Source organism: Oryctolagus cuniculus, chromosome 4 (assembly GCF_964237555.1).
Source record: "Oryctolagus cuniculus chromosome 4, mOryCun1.1, whole genome shotgun sequence".
Taxonomy (NCBI): domain Eukaryota; kingdom Metazoa; phylum Chordata; class Mammalia; order Lagomorpha; family Leporidae; genus Oryctolagus; species Oryctolagus cuniculus.
Genome location: NC_091435.1, coordinates 126,537,696 through 126,543,843, shown reverse-complemented (window position 1 = coordinate 126,543,843; position 6,148 = coordinate 126,537,696). Strand labels below are relative to the sequence as shown.

At 39.3% G+C, this 6,148-nt stretch overlaps 1 pseudogene; it reads left to right on the top strand.

The window, feature by feature from the left end:
• The first annotated feature begins 361 nt into the window (after positions 1-361).
• Positions 362-1,658, top strand: LOC138849500 (succinate--CoA ligase [ADP/GDP-forming] subunit alpha, mitochondrial pseudogene; annotated as a pseudogene).
• Positions 1,659-6,148: the final 4,490 nt, after the last annotated feature.

The window sequence follows — 6,148 nt, the reverse complement described above, 5'->3', positions numbered from 1 at the left end:
CATGCCTTAAGGGCTGTTTCTGAGGCCAGAGTGCTGTTTAGGACATCTGCCATTCCATCAGTCTGCTGTGTATCTCGCTTCCCATGTTGGATCGATCTTGGATGAAGATTTTAATATAGCTGTTTTAAGAAAGCTCAACAAATTCAAAAGAACACAGAGAAACAATTTAGTATTCTATCAGAGAGATTTGAAAAAATTATGGAAGTAACAATTCCTTCAACTGAAAAATTTAGTAAGAGAAATTTACTACATGAGAGAAGGCATCAAGAGCAGATTAGATGAAATAGAAGAAAGAAAGAATTGGTGAGTTCAATCATAGGCTATTTTAAAATACACATTTAGAAGAAAAAAAGAATCAAGATAGCTAAAGAAACCTAATGGGAATGACCGCAGCCCTAGCCGCTGCCGCTGCTACCGCGACCATGGTCTCTGGCAGCAGTGGCCTCGTCGCCGCCCGCCTGCTGTCGCGCACCTTCCTCCTGCAACAAAATGGAATTCGGCATTGTTCCTATACAGCTTCCCGGAAACATCTGTATATTGATAAAAATACGAAGGTTATTTGCCAGGGTTTCACTGGTAAACAAGGCACCTTTCATAGCCAGCAGGCATTGGAATATGGCACCAAACTCGTTGGAGGAACTACTCCAGGGAAAGGAGGCAAGACACATCTGGGCTTACCTGTCTTTAATACTGTGTAGGAGGCCAAAGAACAGACAGGAGCAACAGCTTCCGTCATTTATGTCCCTCCTCCTTTTGCCGCTGCCGCCATTGATGAAGCCATTGAGGCAGAAATGCCGTTGGTTGTGTGCATCACTGAAGGCATCCCACAGCAGGACATGGTCCAAGTCAAGCACAAACTGCTGCGCCAAGCAAAGACGAGGCTAATTGGGCCAAACTGCCCTGGAGTCATCAATCCTGGAGAATGCAAAATTGGCATCATGCCTGGCCATATTCACAATAAAGGAAGAATTGGGATTGTGTCCAGATCCGGCACCCTGACTTATGAAGCAGTTCACCAAACAACACAAGTTGGATTGGGGCAGTCTTTGTGTGTTGGCATTGGAGGGGATCCTTTTAATGGAACAAATTTTATTGACTGCCTTGAAATCTTTCTAAATGATTCAACTACAGAAGGCATCATCCTGATTGGTGAAATTGGTGGTAATGCAGAAGAAAATGCTGCAGAATTTTTGAAGCAACATAATTCAGGTCCAAATGCCAAGCCTGTAGTGTCCTTCATTGCTGGCTTAACTGCTCCTCCCAGCAGAAGAATGGGTCATGCAGGGGCAATTATTGCTGGAGGAAAAGGCGGAGCTAAAGAGAAGATCTCTGCCCTGCAGAGCGTAGGAGTTGTTGTCAGCATGTCTCCTGCACAGCTGGGAACCACCATCTACAAGGAATTTGAAAAGAGGAAAAAGCTATGAAAGAACAAACCAAAGTTTCTTGAAACTGTGGAATGAATCATGATAGACATGTGAACCAGCAGCAGTTTGCTTCTCTTGTCCACTGATTGTCAGCCTATGTGCCTGGGGTTGGTCTTTCATTACAATGGGAAGCCAAAGCAAGGTTTTGAATGTCCTAAATTGAGATGTTTTCACCTCATTGTATAACAGAGACAGCCAATAAATCTACCTTGATTTGAAAAAAAAAAAAAGAAACCTAATGGGAAATATCAAATAACATGAAAAAAGCAAATTTTTGAATTATTGGGTTTGAAGAGGGGCTTATGACTGCCAAAGAAATATATATATATATATATATATATATATATTCAAAGAAATAATGATGGAAAACTTCCCAAGTCTACAGAGATGCAGATATGTAGGAAGGTCAAAAGTCATCAGTCAGATTAAGCCCAACCAATTCTACCCCAAGACATTATAGTCAGACTCTTTAAGGTTAAAGATAAAGAGAAGATTCTTAAGGCTTCTAGGGAAAAGAAGAAAATAATACATAAAGAGGGGTCAATTCATCTGATTGAAGACTTTTTAGTGAAAACCTTACAGGCCAGGAGGGATTAGCCTGATGCATTTGTAGTACTGAAGAGAAACTACTGCAAGCCAAGAACACCATATTCTTCAGATATGACAGAGACATAAAGACATTCCCAGAAAAACAGAAGTTGAGAGAATTTATCACCATTAGATGTGTGTTACAAGAAATGCTAAAAGGATTTCTTCAAACTGAAAGAGATGCTAATAAGTAGGAAAGAATGTATCAAAATGTAGAAAACTGGCTAGGAAGAGTAATTATACAATCAACTTCAGATGCATTCATGTTGTAAACACGATGTGTAAACCATTTATATCATATATTTACTATGAAGACAAAAATTATTATCATTAAAAAGCAATATTGAAAGAGGTAAAATAAAACATTAAAAGTTCAAAATGTGGGAAGGAATGCAGTATGAATATATAGTTCTGCATTATAATTTCTTATCTCTTTGACTTACAGTTTTATAATAGTTGTTAAGTTCTTATCATATAAAAGTAGCTTTTTACAGTATAGTTCTGCATACATTCCTACAGACTTACTTCTAAGGGTACAGTTTAAAAACTTGCCATAAGACCCCAAGTCTTCTTAAGGTGGTGGTAAAAATAGCATCTTAAGTGTTATAGAGATCATATGGATAGGATTAACTAGTAAAGTGATCATATAGATAGGATCAAGTGTTAAAGTGGTCATATCAGTAGAATTAAGTGTTTAGTTATAATAATAGACAGAATTAAAAAGGAGTGAATGGGGGCAGTTACAAGACAGTGGAGTAGGGAGGGTGCTTACTGCTCCAGTCCAGGAGAAGATAGTTTAAAAAAACAAGAATAGTGTCTGCAAATACTAGCTGATAGAATCAAAAAGGGAGAGAATGGTCCAACATGTGAAGTGAGATACACAGCAGACCCATAGAATGGCAAATGTCCTAACAGAACTCTGGCCTCATAATCAGCCCTTAAGGCATGCAGATCCGGCTGAAATGCCCATGAGAGTATTTCAGGCATGGAAAGCCAAGACACTCTGGGAAAAAAAAAAAAAAACCTAAATGAAAGATCTCCACGGGTGAGATCCCAGTGGAAAGAACAGGTCTTCAAAGAAGGAGGTACCTTTCTCTGAAGGGAGGAGAGAACTTCCACTTTGACTATAACCTTGTCTAAATATGATCAGAGTCAGTGAACTCAGGGGGCTTCATAGCCTTGGCAGCTCATGACAAGAGCCTAGGGTGATTACTGATGCCATAAACAAGAGTGTCAATTTGTTAAGTCAACAACAGGAGTCACTGTGCACTTACTCCTCATGTAGGATCTTTGTCCTTAGTGTGCTGTACATTGTGATTTAATGCTATAACTAGTACTCAAACAGTATTTTTCACTTTATGTTTCTGTGTGGGTGCAAACTGTTGAAATCTTTACTTAATATATGCTAAACTGATCTTCTGTATGTAAAGAGAATCGAAAAAGAATCTTGATGTGAATGGAAGGGGAGAGGGAGTGGGAAAGGGGAGGGTTGTGGGTGGGAGGTAAGTTATGGGGGGGGGAAGCCATTGTAATCCATAAGCTGTACTTTGGAAATTTATATTCATTAAATAAAAGTTAAAAAAAAAACATGTTAAAATATGTGAAAAATTTTTATAAGAAAAATATTTTTCTGTTAATACAAAAATAAAGAAATGTGATTGGAATGTTTAAAAAAAAGAAAATAAAAATAAGTGAAAAACAAAAACAAAACAAAAAAAGTGGAGAAAGTGTAGTCTCAGGGAAGAGTTAGGGAGGAAATGGCAGAGGAAACTCTACCAAAATTAGAGTGACACAGTGGACCTATGTGGAGGGCATGGGCACCCATGGCTCGGGATTCCAGCAGCCAAGAGCCTATGCACTAGTGCTAGAAAGTGAGGTGAGACCAGATCACAGCATCCCTAGCCTCTGGTGAAAAAGTTGCAGGAAGAGCCTAGAGGGAATCCGGCTTGGAGCCCTGTGGAGAATGTGTACCAGCCAAACTAGAGGATTAAAAAAAAAGGATGGGACAGACATGTTTCTCTCTCCTTGATCACTTTACAATGGCATCCTGTAACAAGCCGATAGAGCAGACACCATTTTGGACATGTGTAACAGCTGTGCCAGCTCGTGTCTGCACCCGGCAACCAGCAGAGTAGAGACTTTTGACTCTGGTGGGGAGAACTAACAGGGCGCTAAGAACTTGTGACTGTGTGAGGCTTCTATACCCAGACTATGAAAAAAACTGAAGGTGTGTGGGAGGACTCATGATGTGGCTTGGTCTTTGAGCAGTCTCAGTGGGAGAGTCTATAAGCTCAGGTTTTCCTGGTTACTTGGTGAGAGACATTGCTGAGGAATCTAAACTTACACTGAGGACTGCACAGATCCTTTGTGTGGTCCTTGGGACACAGCAAACCAATATTATACCCACTGGGGCTAGCGCTCAGGCAATGGTCTCCATTGAGGAGAGGAACTCAGCTGAGCAGACTATATCTCCCTTCTGATTAAAAAAAAAAAAAAGAGGGAGAGAGAAGATTTACCACACCAAACCTTGTTGCTTCACCTTAGATACGCCCTTAACCCTTGAGAACTGAGCAAAGTTCTCTCAACACACCCACTACAAGCCTCTAGAGATTCACTAAAAGCAGACATTCCACTTATCTACAGAGTCATAATACAACAATAAAAGCCACCACAGCAAAAATAAATAAATAAATTAATTAATTAAAAAAGGAACCAACAAAGAAAACTTCTCTCATGAAATTGAGATCTTAAAAAGGAGTGAATATTCCAACATGGGAAGCAGTCCATATAGTAGACTCATAGCATGGCAATCACCTTAAGTAGCACTCCAACCTCAGAATCAGACCTTAAGGCACTCTGGTCAGGCTGAAAAACCCAGGGGAGTATTTCAGGCATGGAAAGCCAAGATACTGTGGCAAAAAATGTTCTACATGGAGGACCTCTGTGGGTGAGATCCCAGTAGAAAGAAGCAGGCACCAAAGAAGGATGTACTTTTCTTTGAAGGGAACAGAGAACTTCTTTGTTTATGGCTTTGTCAAGTTTGTGGATCCAAAAGGCTTCCATAACCTAGGCAGCTCATCTCAAGAGCCTCAGGTGATAACTGACATCATACATAAAATTGTTATTTGTTAAACAACAAGAGTCACTGTACACTAACTTCCCATGCAGGACCTCTATCCTCAAAGAGTTGTATTATGAGACTTAATAGTAAAATTTGTTCTCAAATAATTATTTCCTTTTAGTGTATTAAGTAGAAAATATTCTTACGTTTCATAAGTTATAGCTATGTCTAAGTGCTTGCAAAAGATGTATTATTCTTGGGTTCTTCTTTGAATATAATTAAATTTCTAAAAGGAGAGAGGGGGGAAGGGGAAGGAGAAAATGGGGATAAAAGAAAAGGAAAGATGTAGGCACCTATTGATATAAACTTTCCTCTTAACACTGCTTTTGCTGTGTCCCATAAGTTTTGGTATGTTGTGCTGTTATCCTCATTTACTTCCAGAAAGTTTTTGATTTCTCTTTTGATTTGTTCTATGACCCATTGTTCATTCAGGAGCATGTTGTTCAATCTCCATGTATTTGCATATGCTCTAGGGATTCCTGAGTTGCTAATTTCCAACTTCATTCCTTTATGGTCTGAGAAGCTGCATGGTATGATTCTAATTCTTTTGAATTTGCTGAGACTTGCTTTATGGCCTAGTATGTGGTCAATCCTAGAGAAGGTTCCATGTACTGCTGAGAAGAATGTAAAATCTTTAGCTGTAGGATTGAAAGTTCTGTATATATCTGTTAGATCCATTTGGTCTATAGTGTAGTTTAAATCTACTGTCTCCTTGTTGATCTTCTGTCCTGTTGATGACCGTGTTTCTGTGTTTCTGTGTGTAACACATCTTTAAGCATCTTTTGCAGGGCTGGACGAGTGGCAACAAATTCTTTCAATTTCTGTTTGCTATGAAAAGTCTTTATTTCACCTTCATTCACAAATGATAGCTTTGCAGGATATAATATTCTGGGCTGGCAGTTGTTCTCTCTTAGTACCTGGGCTATATCTCGCCATTCCCTCCTGGCTTGTAGAGTTTCTGATGAGAAGTCTATTGAGATAATCATATGGTTTTTCTTCTGCAGTCTGTTAATGT